At 37.9% G+C, this 16,633-nt stretch overlaps 1 long non-coding RNA gene across 1 annotated transcript in view; it reads right to left on the reverse strand.

Annotated features, from left to right (window-relative positions):
- Positions 1–232: 232 nt before the first annotated feature.
- The window catches only part of LOC129641773 (uncharacterized), a 41,448-nt gene continuing 25,047 nt past the window's right edge, over positions 233–16,633 (reverse strand). Inside the window, exons 2-3 of the long non-coding RNA XR_008709429.1 lie at positions 6,812–6,983; positions 233–357 (exon numbers count right to left, since the gene is read on the reverse strand). This is a non-coding gene — a long non-coding RNA (uncharacterized LOC129641773). The remainder of the gene's footprint in view (positions 358–6,811; positions 6,984–16,633) is intronic.

The raw sequence follows: 16,633 nt of genomic DNA on the forward strand, positions 1-16,633 counted from the left end.
TAATTAATGCTTAAAAAAGATAAGCAATTTTTAACTCTAAAGTAGTATTTTAATAACTTAGTAATAAACATAAATAAAAAGATTGAAAATATTACTAAGATGTTAACTATACACTGATATTACAAATGAAAGCTTTATTTAAAATTTATTAACTTCATTTTTAAAAAAAATTCAAATATATTTACAAATAAACACTTCACTATTCACTTTCATGCACTTGAGAAGGAAATGGCAACCCACTCCAGTGTTCTTGCCTGGAGAATCCCAGGGACTGGGGAGCCTGGTGGGCTGCCGTCTATGGGGTCGCACAGAGTTGGACACGACTGAAGCGGCTTAGCAGCAGCAGCAGCAGCAAACCTATATTTTACAACAAAAATTAGAAATGTGAAAATATACTCAATAATTTATATAAATAATAAGATCCATTATTGATCACTGACTTCTAGATCCTTTGAAAAACTGTGAGACAGACTTCCTACAAGACTATTTCAGTCAGGATTAGCTGGGTTATGCTATATTTTAAAAGACAAAAATAAAACAAAAACTGAAATGCTATCTCAAACTAAGTGCTTAAAATAACAAAGGAGTATTTATAATTTACTGTACACCTATAATTTACTGTACATCTATCATAGTTCATTATGGCACCCCACTCCAGTACTCTTGCCTGGAAAATCCCATGGATGGAGGAGCCTGGTGGGCTGAAGTCCATGGGATCGCTGGGAGTCAGACACGACTGGGCGACTTCACTTTCACTTTTCACTTTCATGCATTGGAGAAGGAAATGGCAACCCACTCCAGTGTTCTTGCCTTGAGAATCCCAGGGACAGGGGAGCCTGGTGGGCTGCCGTCCACGGGGTCACACAGAGTCGGACACGACTAAAGTGACTTAGCAGCAGCAGCAGCATAGTTCAGTGGGGTGGGAAGTGTGTGCTTTGCTTATCACAGTTACTCAGGAACCCAGACTGATGGAGCAACCACTTTCTCAAACTTCCATTGATGTGCAAGAATAAGAAAAGTTCTAGACAACCTTGTATTGGCAATGAAAATTTCACATTTCTTCTAACAGCTCATTGATTAGAACTAGTCAAATGATGACACCAAATAAGTGAAGAAGCCTCAATGTGAACAAACAAACTTTCTCTTCTTTCAAAAAAGCATGTCAAAGATTAGGAATAAAGGAAAGCACCTAACAGTCTAAGATTTGAATGTCAATTGGCTAAGGATTCTATCATGTCATAAGAATATCTGTACTCCCGGTCAAAATGAGTGGCTCAATAAAACTGAGACAAGGAGAAAAAAAGGGGGTCAAATGACTAAAAAGAGGCTGCTGAACTTCAGATTTAATTAAGAGGTCAAAGGAAAAGCTTTCATTACACCAAGTTCTAAATTTAAGAGTCTGATGCAAATGTCCAAAATCAAGCAAAGAAAACAGTCCTCCACTCAAAATAACAAAAAGAACAGATGAAATAATGAGCACAGTATGGAGGAACAGTAATACAAATCTCCCGTCAAAAGTGACTACTTCTGTCCCCAGGCTATTTTTCAAGGGCCAGGAACAATGGCCTTTCTCAAAGGCCTTTCTGACACTTTCTCAAAGTGTCAGAAAATTTAATTTCCATATTAGTAGACTGACTTCCCTGTGGGAAGAATGTGGGTTCGATCCCTGGGACCAGAAGATCCCCTGGCAGAGAGCATGGCAACCCACTCCACGGTTCTTACCTGGATAATCCCATGGACAGAGGACCCTGGTGGGCTACAATCCAGTTCAATTCAGTTCAGCTGCTCAGTCGTGTCGGACTCTTTGTGACCCCATGAATCGCAGCATGCCAGGCCTCCCTGTCCATCACCAACTCCCGGAGTTCACCCAAACTCATGTGCATCGAGTCAGTGATGCCATCCAGCCATCTCATCCTCTCTCATTCCCTTCTCCTACTGCCCCCAGTCCCTCCCAGCATCAGAGTCTTTTTAATGAGTCAACTCTTCCCATGAGGTGGCCAAACTACTGTAGTTTCAGCCTCACCATCAGTCCTTCCAAAGAACACCCAGGACTGATCTCCTTTAGAATGGACTGGTTGGATGCCCTTGCAGTCCAAGGGACTCTCAAGAGTCTTCTCCAACACCACAGTTCAAAAGCATCAACTCTTCTGAGCTCAGCTTTCTTCACAGTCCAACTCTCACATGCATACGTGACCACTGGAAAAACCATAGGCTTGACTAGATGGACCTTTGTTGCCAAAGCAATGTATCTGCTTTTGAATATGCTATCTAGGTTGGTCATAACTTTTCTTCCAAGCAGCAAGCATCTTTTAATTTCATGACTGCAGTCACCATCTGCAGTGATTTTGGGGCCCAAAAAAATAAAGTCGGACACTGTTTCCACTGTTTCCCCATCTATTTTTCATGAAGTGATGGGGCCATATGCCATGATCTTAGTTTTCTGAATGTTGAGTTAAGCCAACTTTTTCACTCTCCTCTTGCACTTTTATCAAGAGGCTTTTTAGTTCCTCTTTGCTTTCTGCCATAAGGGTGGTGTCATCTGCATATCTGAGGTTACTGATATTTCTCCTAGCAATCTGGATTCCAGCTTCTGCTTCCAGCCCAGCATTTCTCATGATGTACTCTGCATAGAAGTTAAATAAGCAGGGTGACAATATACAGCCTTGATGTATTCCTTTTCCTATTTGGAACCAGTCTGTTGTTCCATGTCCAGTTCTAACTGTTGCTTTCTGACCTACATGTTGGTTTCTAAAGAGGCAGGTCAGGTGGTCTGGTATTCCCATCTCTTTCAGAATTTTCCACAGCTTATTGTACTCCACACTGTCAAACGCTTTAGCATAGTCAATAAAGCCAAAGTAGATGTTTTTCTGGAACTCCCCCCATCCTTTCCGATATTCCAATGGATGTTGTCAATTTGATCTCTAGTTCCTCTGCGTTTACTAAAACCAGCTTGAACATCTGGAATGTCACGGTTCATGTACTTTTGAAGCCTGGCTTGGAGAATTTTGAGCATTACTTTACTAGTGAATGAGATGGGTGCAATTGTGTGGTAGTTTGAGCATTCTTTGGCATTGCCTTTCTTTGGGATTGGAATGAAAACTGACATTTTCCAGTCATGTGGCCACTGGTGAGATTTCCAAATTTGCTGGCATATTGAGTGCAGCACTTTCACAGCATCATCTTTCAGGATTTGAAATAGCTCAACTGGAATTCCATCATCTCCACTAACTTTGTTGGTAGTGATGCTTTCTAATGTTTACTTGACTTCACATTCCATAGTGTCTGGCTCTAGGTGAGTGATCACACCATCGTGATTATCTGGGTCATGAAGATCTTTTATATACAGTTCTTCTGTGTATTCTTGCCACCTCTTCTTAATATTTTCTGCTTCTGTTAGGTTAATACCATTTCTGTCCTTTATCAAGCCCATCTTTACATGAAATGTTCCCTTGGTATCTCTAATTTTCTCGAGAGATCTCTCAGTTCAGTTCAGTTCAGTCACTCAGTCGTGTCCGACTCTTTGTGACCCCATGAATCACAGCACGCCAGGCCTCCCTGTCCATCACCAACTCCCAGAGTTCACTCAGACTCACGTCCACCGAGTCGGTGACGCCATCCAGCCATCTCATCCTCTGTCATCCCCTTCTCCTCCTGCCCCCAATCCCTCCCAGCATCAGAGTCTTTTCCAGTGAGTCAGCTCTTCGCATGAGGTGGCCAAAGTACTGGCGTTCCAGCTTTAGCATCATTCCTTCCAAAGAAATCCCAGGGCTGATCTCCTTCAGAATGGACTGGGTGGATCTCCTTGCAGTCCAAGGGACTCTCAGGAGTCTTCTCCAAAACTAGAGTTCAAAAGCATCAATTCTTCAGCACTCAGCCTTCTTCACAGTCCAACTCTCACATCCATACATGACCACAGGAAAAACCATAGCCTTGACTAGACGGACCTTTGTTGGCAAAGTAATGTCTCTGCTTTTGAATATGCTATCTATGTTGGTCATAACTTTCCTTCCAAATATTAAGCGTCTTTTAATTTCATGGCTGCAGTCACCAGCTGCAGTGATTTTGGAGCCCAAAAAAAATAAAGTCTGACACTGTTTCCACTGTTTCCCCATCTATTTCCCATGAAGTGATGAAACCGGATGCCATGATCTTATTTTTCTGAATGTTGAGCTTTAAGCCATCTTTCTCCCTTTCCACTTTTACTTTCATTAAGAGGCTTTTTAGTTACTCTTTGCTTTTTGCCATATGGGTTGTGTCATCTGCATATCTGAGGTTATTGATATTTCTCCTGACAATCTTGATTCCAGCTTGTGTTTCTTCCAGTCCAGCATTTCTCATGATGTACTCTTCATATAAGTTAAATAAGCAGGGTGACAATATACAGCCTTGACGTACTGCTTTTCCTATTTGGAACCAGTCTGTTGTTCCATGTCCAGTTCTAACTGTTGCTTCCTGACCTGCATACACATTTCTCAAGAGGCAGATCAAGTGGTCTGGTATTCCCATCTCTTTCAGAATTTTCTGCAGTTTACTGTGGTCCACACCGTCAAAGGGTTTGGCATAGTCAATAAAGCAGAAGTAAATGATTTTCTGGAACTCTCTTGCTTTTTCCATGATCCAGCAGATGTTGTCAATTTGATCTCTCATTCCTCTGCCTTTTCTAAAACCAGCTTGAACATCAGGAATTTCACAGTTCACATATTGCTGAAGCCTGGCTTGGAGAATTTTGACATTACTTTACTAGCATGTGAGATGAGTGCAATTGTGCAGTAGTTTGAGCATTCTTTGGCATTGCCTTTTGGATTGGAATGAAAACTGACCTTTTCCAGTCCTGTGGTCACTGCTGAGTTTTCCAAATTTGCTGGCATATTGAGTGCAGCACTTTCACAGCATCATCTTTCAGGATTTGAGAGAGCTCAACTGGAATTCCATCACCTCCATTAATTTTGTTCATAGTGATGCTTTCTAAGGCCCACTTGACTTCATATTCCAGGATGTCTGGTTCTAGGTGAGTGATCACACCATCCTGATTATCTGGGTCATGAAGATCTTTGTTGTACAGTTCTGTGTATTCTTGCCATCTCTTCTTAATATCTTCTGCTTCTATTAGGTCCATACCATTTCTGTCCTTTACTGAGCCCATTTTTGCATGAAATGTTCCTTTGGTATCTCTAATTTTCCTGAAGAGGTCTCTAGTCTGTCCCATTCTGTTGTTTTCCTCTATTTCTTTGCATTGATCGCTGAAGAAGGTTTTCTTATCTCTTCTTGCTTTTCTTTGGAACTCTGCATTCAGATGCTTTTATCTTCCCTTTTCTCCTTTGCTTTTTGCTTCTCTTCTTTTCACAGCTATTTGTAAGGCCTCCCCGGACAGCCATTTTGTTTTTTTGCATTTCTTTTCCATGGGGATGGTCTTGATCCCTGTCTCCTGTACAATGTCATGAACCTATGTCCATAGTTCATCAGGTACTCTATCAGATATAGTCCCTTAAATCTATTTCTCACTTCCACTGTAGAATCATAAGGGGTTTGATTTAGGTCATACCTGAATGGTCTAGTGGTTTTCTCCACTTTCTTCAATTTCAGTCTGAATTTATCAATAAGGAGTTCATGATCTGAGCCACAGTCAGCTCCCAGTCTTGTTTTTGCTGACTGTATAGAGCTTCTCCATCTTTGGCTGCAAAGAACATAGTCAATCTGATTTTGGTGTTGACCATCTGGTGATATCCATGCATAGAGTCTTCTCTTGTGTTATTGGAAGAGGGTGTTTGCTATGACCAGTGCGTTCTCTTGGCAAAACTCTATTAGCCTTTATCCTGCTTCATTCTGTATTCCAAGGCCAAATTTGACTGTTACTCCAGGTGTTTCTTGACTCCCTACGTTTGTATTCCAGTCCCCTATAATGAAAATGACATCTTCTTTGGGTGTTAGTTCTAAAATGTCTTTTAGGTCTTCACAGAACCATTCAACTTCAGCTTCTTCAGTGTTACTGGTTGGGGCATAGGCTTGGATCACCGTGATATTGAATGGTTTGCCTTGAAAACGAACAGAGATCATTTTGTCATTTTTGAGATTTCATCCAAGTACTGCATTTTGGACTCTTTTGTTGACCATGATGGCTACTCCATTTCTTCTAAGGGATTTCTGCCCACAGTAGTAGATATAATGGCCATCTGAGTTAAATTCATCCATTCCAGTCCATTTTAGTTCGCTGATTCCTAGAATGTCGATGTTCACTCTTGCCATCTCCTGTTTGACCACTTCCAATTTGCCTTTATTCATGGACCTAACTTTCCAGGTTCCTATGCAATATTGCTCTTTATAGCATTGGACCTTGCTTCTGTCATCAGTCACATCCACAACTGGATATTGTTTTACTTTGGCTCCATCCCTTCATTCTTTCTGGAGTTATTTCTCCACTGATCTCCAGTATCATATTGGGCACCTACTTACCTGGGGAGTTCCCCTTTCAGTATCCTATCATTTTTCATTTTCATGCTGTTCATGGGGTTCTCAAGGCAAGAATACTGAAGTGGTTTGCCATTCCTTTCTCTAGTGGACCAATTCTGTCAGACCTCTCCACCATGGCCTGTCTGTCATGGGTGGCCCCACATGGCATAGCTTAGTTTCATTGAGTCAGACAAGGCTGTGTTCCATGTGATCAGATTGGTTAGTTTTCTGTGATTATGGTTTCAGTGTGTCTGCCCTCTGATGCCCTCTCTCAACACCTACCATCTTACTTGGGTTTCTCTTACCTTGGACTTGGGGTATCTCTTCACAGCTGCTCCAGCAAAGCTCAGCCACTGCAACTTACCTTGGAGGAGGTCGCCCCTCCTGACCTTGAACGTGGCGTAGCTCCTCTCGGCCCTCCTGCACCCATGCAGCTGCCACTCCTTGGATGTGGGGTAGCTCCTCCATGTGGTCACCAAGATTCAGACACAGATGAAGTGACTGAGCATACACAGACCAAGAACTGGTTATTTGGCCTGTATAGGAAAATATGATTAAATATTATCCTTCCTTTCTAATTTGTAAACTGTTTATTTTGTTGAATAACAATATTCTCTTGAATTTGACAATTCTGAACTAAAAGTTTAGAATAAAACCAGTTCTCCATTCCCATTATTTCTGCCCCATTAAGTGAGAGGTGATCACCAGTTCCCACCTCCTGTTTACATGCAGTTTCCTGTAGCCCATGTTCTCATGGCCTTCCTTCTATGACTTTAAGGTCTACTTCTCAATCTTTAGTTTATTCCCAAACCCTAAAAGTTGTTGGGCCCAGTGTTTATCACTTCAGATTTATTTTTTATCTACATTCTCAGTTCAGTTCAGTTGCTCAGTCATGTCTGACTCATTGCGACCCCATGGATTGCAGCACACCAGGCTTCCCTGTCCATCACCAACTCCCAGAGACTACTCAAACTCTTGTCCATTGCATTGATGATCCCATCCAACCATCTTATCCTCTGTCATCCCCTTCTCCTCCCGCCTTCAATCTTTCCCAGAATCAGGTCTTTTCCAATGAGTCAGTTCTTCACATAAGGTGGCCAAAATATTGGAGTTTCAGATTCAACATCAGTCCTTCCAATGAATATTCAGGACTGATTTTCTTTAGGATGAACTGGTTGGATCTCCTTACAGTCCAAGGGACTCTCAGGAGTCTTCTCCAACACTACAGTTCAAAAACATCCATTCTTCGGCACTCAGCTTTCTTTATAGTCCAACTTTCACATCCATACATGACTACTGGAAAAACCATAGCTTTGACTAGATGGACCTTTGTTGGTAAAGTAACGTCTCTGCTTTTTCATATGCTGTCTAGGTTGGTCATGCATTCTGCTGCTGCTGCTGCTGCTAAGTTGCTTCAGTCGTGTCCGACTTGGTGCAACCCCAGAGATGGCAGCCCACCAGGCTCCCCCATCCCTGGGATTCTCCAGGCAAGAACACTGGAGTGGGTAGCCTTTTCCTTCTCCAATGCATGAAAGTGAAAAGTGAAAGTGAAGTCGTTTAGTCATGTCCGACTCCTAGTGACCCCGTGGACTGCAGCCTACCAGGCTCCTCCATCCATGGGATTTGCCAGGGAAGAGTACTGGAGTGGGTTGCCATTGCCTTCTCCAGGTCATACATTCTAGTTTCTATGAAATATTTGGTGAACTCATGAATTGCTTTAACTATGCTGAAAACACCTAGATTATTATCAAATGCTCATAGCTCTCTCTCCACATCTAGCTTATGTAACCAACCCACTTTACATTTTCACCTGAATATCTAATAGAATTATTAAACCGATATACTGACAACTGAACTCCCAATTAATCTACTCCCCTATTTCCCAATGCAAATCTATTTTTTTCACCATCTCAGCAAAAGACAATTTAATTTTTGTTGTCACACAGAGATAATATGAAGCACATTAAATTATTGGGTAAGTTACAAAATCTTTGCTTTTTATGTAGATCACTCAAAGACAGTGACACAGGGCTTACCAAGAGCAACTCCATTTTTGGCCCTGTTGTCTTATTTTCAACATCTACTACCATCCTCTCTGCTGACTCTGACCTCTTAACTGTTGTATACCTCAGGATATTTACACTTTTGTTTTCTCCACCTAACATGTTCTTCCTTCACATATTTGCATGACCAAACTCCCTTTCTACATTCAAATCTTTCAGTTCAGTTCAGTCTCTCAGTCATGTCCAACTCTTTGCGACCCCATGGACTGCAGCATGCCAGGCCTCAAATCTTTATAAAATGTCAATTTTCAATGAAATCTTCTCTGACTATTCTATTTAATTTTGCAAAACCAACATTTTCTTTTATGCAGCTCCTTAACCACCTTCTAAAGCCCATTTTATTTTTCTTTTTAGTATACATCACAATTTTCCATACAATTATGTTAACTATTCCTCGCTTTTGGCCTAATTTTCCCACTAAATAAAGGCTACTATGGGCAATAATTCTTTGTTTTGTTCATTGCTGTAGTGCCTTTGCCTAGAAAAGTGTTGGTATACATTTCTCATTTGTGTTGACTACTCGAATTGATTATTTATAGTCAACAGAAATATTCTGAACTGTAATGGGAATACAAGTTCTTTATGTCTTATTGAAAATTTTATATTTGACTTTAGAGTTTATGAATATTTATTTTTGCTGCTTCCACAGTGTTTGAATTTACAGACAAAGAAATTTAATTATATCAATGAGGAAGTTATAATATTAAATCAACTTGCTATTATTTTAAAAATGTCTAAAAGGCTTCAGGTTTGGTATTCTTAAAAGCAAAACTATAAAATAACAAAAAAAAAGTTCAAATACCTAAAGCACGATTGATGCATTTTCTTATATTACTGGAAATTTTTAAATTGTTCTGTAATGTAGGACAGTAGCAAAATGTTGAACAAAATTATGTTGTTTTACAAAAATCTTGAATTCCAATTCAGAGGTAGTCTTATTTTACTTAAAAGTTAGGTTCTAAAACAAATATGTGTGGCACATACAGTAAAAATTTCTCTTTATAATTTCATTAATGAGACAAATTATAAAACCAAGCCTGTAGAGTGATATGCTATGTAAGTGAATAATATATAAATTGACTTATATTTAGCATAATATACATGCAAATTCTAAGAGTTTAAAAATATAGATTTATGTAAGTGATCATATACAGTTGACTTTAGTTAAAAATCATGTAACCCACAGCTCAGACATGTAATATTCATAATATAAGACACTTGGATTATGTCCTAGAAACTGTAGAAATGACTCAGATCTCTGAATATGATTCAAAGGATTAATGTAAAACTTAATAAAGTTAAAATAATATAAATTTCTGTTGAATGATAATCTTTAAATGACATAAAGGGTTTAGTAATCCATTTTATACAATGACTTAAAACTTTCTACAAAATTATATAATGTTTAATCCTTATCATCAAATTTTTACAATTGACCACCAAAATTGATTTTACCGAGCCAGATCACATCAAATATTACTTGTATGTGGTATTTTCACAGATCTTACTCAGTAATTACTAGGGTCTTTTCACAGAGACAAAAAAAAAAAAATCGTATTCAGTATTAAATTTGTTTAGTATATTTTCATTGAGGCCAGTTTAATAGATAGTTGTTTAACACAGTTAAAGAATTACTTGTCTACATATTTTAAGGTATTTTCTCAGGCTAAAGTTAATTTAAAAAGCTGTATTTAAAAAGGTGGTGAAATTTGCATTATTAGACATTAAAAACACAGGTTCTTATTTCATTATGTAATGCTGTTAAACTTTTAAGAGCAGAATTGGCATGTCAGTGGCCAAGTTCCTTTATAACATATTAATTTGAAAAGCCACATAAATCATACGCTTGCAACTTGGCACCTTCGAATATCTTTCCCAATCCAAATACTGGTACCCAAACAGTGTTCTATATAAACTTAAAACTCATAAAGAGTTTTAAACTCAGTCGGTGGTCCCTCCATCTTCCACAGTTCCATTCCCCATACATTAAAATTGTAGCCAAGGTAATTCACACAGAGTAAGAAATCAAACATGTTAAGGCTAACAATATGTCAGACACTATCCTAGGAGCATTATATACACTATCAGTTTAAAATCTTCATAAAAATCCTTAGAGATAGTAAATTTATTCTAGTTACATAAAAATCTAGTTAGAGACAACTCACCTAAACCAGGCTGTTGGGGAAAAGCCTCAAGTCCTGATTAGGTTACTAGTTAAGAATAATAACAGTAAAAGTGATTCAGTGCCAGGCACTGGGCAATATGGTTTACACAACTTTATGCTATTTATCTCAATAACCTCAAAAGAAAAGTGCTATTACTATCCTCATTCTTTAGAGACTGAAGCTGAGAGGTTACATCAATCTCTCAAGGCCACATAAATAGAAGATGGAAGTGTGAGCACGCCTTTCAGCTTGCTCAACCTAAAAACACAACTACTGGATCTACCTCCCTTAGAAGCAGCAGAGCTTAATGGCTACCTCAGAAGATTCCAACCACATGGACCTGACAATTACAGGAGAAAAAAAAATCGAGTATGTTTTACTGCTGTGTGACCAGGGGAAAGCCACTTTCTTCATATTAAATAGGAACAGAAAGAATTCCTTCCTGAAAAGATTGTTGTGGGATTTAAGTAAGGAATTCACTTAATGTACTTAGCACAACATCATTGAAGTTCCCCCACCCTATACCCTAAGCCAGCAGAGAAGTAATAAAACTCTTTCCTCATCACGGTGAGGCATAAAGTCAAAAATGTTGTCTGAAGCTTTGCCACAGATTTCTCCCTAAGTGACCTGAGCTTAGAGTTAGATAACTGGTTAGAAGGCATAAATTCACCGACAAGCACAACACAGAATTATAAAACAAAACCACAGAACACCAAGAATGCAAGTCATCTCGTAATGACAAAAATACCAACCGTCTGGCTTTAGAATTTCATTAGAAACTTTACTAAAGAATAAATCTCAAATAATATCTCAACTACATTTCATAATGAGAGAATCTATTTTTTAGTTAGCAATATAATTTGTTAGTATAACTGAAAAGTGAACTTATCAGTTTACTAATTTATATGACAAGTCCCCATTATAATTGACTACATTAAAAAATGACAGAATTTCAGACAGCAGTAATGAGTTTCTCAGGTAAAGAAACCTTAATCATTGTTATGTTTATTAATAGACCACCAAGTTTCAAATAGATTTAACATTCAAGCCTTCTTATAAACTATGTAAAACAAAGCAAATGAAATAAATTATGTGTTTATGAAAACAAAAACAAAATATTTCAAAAAGGTTTACATATTTGAAACCATACTTATTTTGCTAAGGGATTAATTAAAACTTTACTGAAAACTAAACACTCTGGGTTAGGCAACAACTATCAAAGAATATTTATTATATCATTTGGCTAAGTGGATTTTTATTCTTAAAACAAATTAATAATTAACACAAGAGATTTTCTGCTTTTCTATCTGATAAATGGTATCTATTTTGTTTTTTTACATTTGAAACTACATTTTAATGAAAATTTAATAAATATTTATTGAGTTACTACTAGAGCAAGACATTTTGCCAGGCCCTGAGGGAGACATAAAGATAAATAAGATTTGGTTTATGACCTCTGAGATTTTACCATATTGTTTGTCTAATGTAGATTACATAATGCGATGGAACAGAAAATCAGATTGAAAGGTAGGCTGGGGCCAGATCATGACACTTCATCCATATTGTGATTAAGGCTTTGGATTTATCTATACAATCAGGAAGGCTTCCCTGGTGGCTCAGCTGGTATGTGGAAGACCTGGGTTCAATCCCTGGGTTGGGAAGATCCCCTGGACAAGGGAAAGACTACCCACTCCAGTATTCTGGCCTGGAGAATTCCATGGACTGTATAGTCTATGGGGTCGCAAAGAGTCAGACAGGACTGAGCAACTTTCACTTTCACTTTTCACACTATCAGGAGATTTAGCACTTGACAGACCAAGTCTGCTGCTGTTTATTGAACGATAATTGATTTACAATATTATATTAACTTTAGGTGTACAGCGTAGCAATTCAGTATTTTTAGTTTATACTCTTGTTTTTATATAGTAGCTTGTATCTTTAGATCTCATAACCCTAACATGCCCTCAACTTCCCTCTCCCCACTGGTGACCACTAATTTTATTTTCTATAATCTGTCTGTTGCTGTTTTGCTATATATAGGTGTGTTATATTTTAGGTTTCACACCTAATTGATATCAGTACAGTACTTGTCTTTCACTGTCTGACTTATTTCGACTAAGCACATTTTTCAGGTCCATCCACTTTCCAGGTCCATCCATGTTGTTGCAAACAGCAGTATCTCATTCTTATTTATGACTGAGTAATATTCCATTATATATATATTTGCCACTTTAATCATTCATCTATTAATAGACATTTGGTTTGCTTACATACCTTGGCTATTGTAAATGCTGCAGCTACAAACACTGGGGTACATGCATCTTTTCCAAATTAGTGTTTTCATTTTTTCCAGATGTATACCCAGGAGTGCAATTGCTGGGTAGCTCTATTTTCAGTTTTTTGAGGAACTTCCATACTGCTTCCCATAGTGGCTGTACCAGTTTACATTCCCATCAATAATACTTCCATCTGGTCAGTAGTGAGATATTGATAAAGTCACTATAAGATACTATCAGAAAAAGTCAAAATGGGTCTGATAGCAACTTTCTTTTAGTGATTTTTAGCCAGTATTTTCTCACTTTCCCTTGGAATTTTCCACATTTCTAGAATTTGTGATCCCTTTATATATTTACTTTATTAACTCCTACTCTTTTCAATCTTCTTTTAGAGGTCAACTAAAACTGTACATATTCAGAACATTTACTGATATCATTACATCCATGATAGATCAGCTCCCCTTTTCAAATTTTAAAGCAACATCTATTTTTCTAACTTGAAGTTACATTTCTATAAATCATTATGCAACATAATTTATAGTCACCATAGGTGCTCACACAGCTTTCCTTTGGCTAACCATCATTTTCAGTGCTTAGTAAATACACAGTAAATGCACAATAAACATTTAGAAAATAAAAATATAAAAAAAAATGCCAGCACTTAAAGCCCTAGTATAAATGTATTATATTTTAACACAATTTAGTTTTGAAAAACTATGCTGAAGAATAATACAGTTAATGAGAGATACATTTCTCATTAAGAGAAAAAATAAAACAATGGGGCACAATGTTAATTGTGAGATATTTAGATTGCAGATTTCAGATATAAATTGCATACTGGTGATTAATGTTAAAGTCGACTATGTGTAAAAGCTCTTCAAAAACAATACTAACAAAATGACTGTGTATAAAGTGAAATATAAACTTTAAGAAGCTTATGGCTTGGTACAGACAAACCTACCAAGAAGACAATATTTTATCTGAAAAAAAGGAAATTGCTGAGATACTTTTCATAAACCACAATAATGTAAAAACAATAACAACAATACTATAATATACTGTTTATAAAAGTAATGTATACCTGTGGCGGATTCATTTTGATATTTGGCAAAACTAATACAGTTATGTAAAGTCTAAAAAAAAAATAAAATTAAAAAAAAAAGTAATTGCCAGATAATGACCTCCATATCATAATTTTCAAACATCACAAACTAAATAAACAAATCTCTTGGTCTCTGCCATGTAGGATTTCTCTCCTCAGATTTAAAATACTGCTTTTAGATTGTTTCTATACAGTAGTAAAGATGGGAACAAATTTTAAAAGATTAACCAAACCATCAAAAATATTTTTTACTCCTGTGAATTGTGAGAGAACATTTCTGTTCCGTTTGGATAACATTTGAAAAGAAGATAACATGACAAAAGAAACTAAACTAGCAGTAGAGTTTAATCCTGAATCCATATTTTAGAGTTAAAATCTACAAGGAAATATAATAACCTATTACATCTTGGATTTCAGTATATGAAATAACACTTGGGAAGCATCCAGAATATTTTGAGGAGGAAGTAAGGTGAGGAAATGAGAAAACTCATATTTCCTATAATTTGCAATAAAAAACTTTCCTATAAAATGTTTATCATTCAAACAAGATTTCCCCTTTGTTTTTAAATGGACTGAATTGGATACTGCTCAGAGTTCTAAGAAAAGGAGGGGGGTTTCATTCTTTGCATATCAGGTCCCCTATCAGTATTGGGGGCTAAGCCTCTGATATAGATTTCTTAAAATCAGGAAAACTAATTTGTCAGATTAAAGGTGAGTCCTTTCTCTGTGCATATATTATCCATCTTATAAAACATTAAAGTGTATTAAGTAAATTTCTTGCCTGGAGAATCCCAGGGACAGGGGAGCCTGGTGGGCTGCCGTCTATGGGGTCACACAGAGTCGGACATAACTGAAGCGACTTAGCAGCAACAATCATAAAATTAACCCCTCAAATATTCAATCATCAGTACCTACTATATATAGATCAGTTGCCGGGGTCCAGCCCCGGCTGATCCAGGGTATTCGAAGGAGAGACGGCTAGGCGACCTATTCAAATGTTAATTAGAGATAATAAAGAGGAATAGAATGAGGATAGCTCAGTAGGAAAATTCAGTGGAGAAAAGAAGCTGAGTGGCTTGGTTTACGCGGAAAATCAATATAACCCGTGACACCAGGTTAGCTCTGACCACGGAGGCCGCAGGCGCCCTCTCGAATAGCGGAAGGTGCCCCACCTTAGACACCTTCTCGAGTGGGTCTTAGAAGCCCAGGCAAATAAATGGTCACAGAGGACATCCACGCTCCAGATGGACACTCAGCTGGAAGTTAAAGGGAAGAATGACGTGGGGAGACCAAGCGTTGGTGAGCAAGGCCCATAGCTTTATTTTCAACAGGGGCTTTTATACCCTAAGTTACACATAGAGGACAATAGGGGATGCAAAATCAGCAGTCTTTGATGCTTATCAAAAGCCAGGGTTTCTTTCCTGCAGATTTATCGTATACAAATGGTTTAGGTGATTTACATCATCTTCTGGCCAGAGGCCTATTAACATTTTATGACTCTTGACAAGCACTTATCAACAAAGACTTATTTTCTCTAAGAGTAATTATTTTAAGGTTTGGCGCCATCTTCCGAAGATAAGATTACGTTCCTATAGGGTGGATGTGTAATGGGTTTACAAAGGAAAGAATTTACTACCTTAAGGGTCTAAAGTTACTAACACCAGGCCACTACTTATTTTTTCTACATACCAACTATATTAATTAATGCACATTCAAGGATACAATTCAGGGGATGTGAAAACTTGGCAACAAACATTGGCTCATCAATGAAATCTTTTACTAGCTTTATTCTGACAGTTTCTAATTCTCTGAGAGGCTCTAAGCTATTTGAATATCTTAAGCTTCCCGTGCCTCTGGAGGCTGGGAGACTGTAAACAATCGTATGCATAGCTGTAGGTGTCCGGGTAAACTTGTCAGGCGAGTTAGAGAGCCATCTGAGGGGTTTGGATTTAAACACTCCTAATTGCCCAGGAACTTTATTAATTGGAGCTGTAAGTTAACTCTTTGACAGAGAGAGTGAGATGGTGGTGGGGGACAGCCCCCAGTAAAGTCAGAGGTGAGAGCACAAAGCAATAAAGTAGGCAGACTCTGGTTTTTTGGGGGGTAGATGCTCGAGAATATCCGGGGGCACTCCCGAGGCTCGATCCCGCCTTTGCGTATGCCGAGCCCCCTTCCTCATGACCTTTGTCACGAGTGGAATGTCTCTTGCCGGCTCCCGGCAATCAGTCAAATTATCTATAGGACTAATTTCATGTACCCTTCACTCATAAAAATGTAATAAGGGATTGAATGTCCTTAAATTTACTATGGAATGTTTCACATGAAAACTATTCTTTTTAAAACCTTGTTTTGACAGGTGACATAATTTGAATATTAAAGTGATTTTAACATGATGATATGACTTTTTAATTGCTTTAAATCCCTGCAAAATTATTCCTGTTGGTTAATTTATAATCGACTACTTTTTGTCTACTTATATTATCATCTGACATCTTGCAGCCTCCAAGAATTTGCCTTACTCTTCTTTTACCATCACTTTCTGGGCCCCTGGTTTTCACCTCAGTTTTATCATTTTCCTCC

The sequence above is a fragment of the Bubalus kerabau genome, chromosome 1, assembly GCF_029407905.1.
Source record: "Bubalus kerabau isolate K-KA32 ecotype Philippines breed swamp buffalo chromosome 1, PCC_UOA_SB_1v2, whole genome shotgun sequence".
NCBI classification, from domain to species: Eukaryota; Metazoa; Chordata; class Mammalia; order Artiodactyla; family Bovidae; genus Bubalus; species Bubalus kerabau.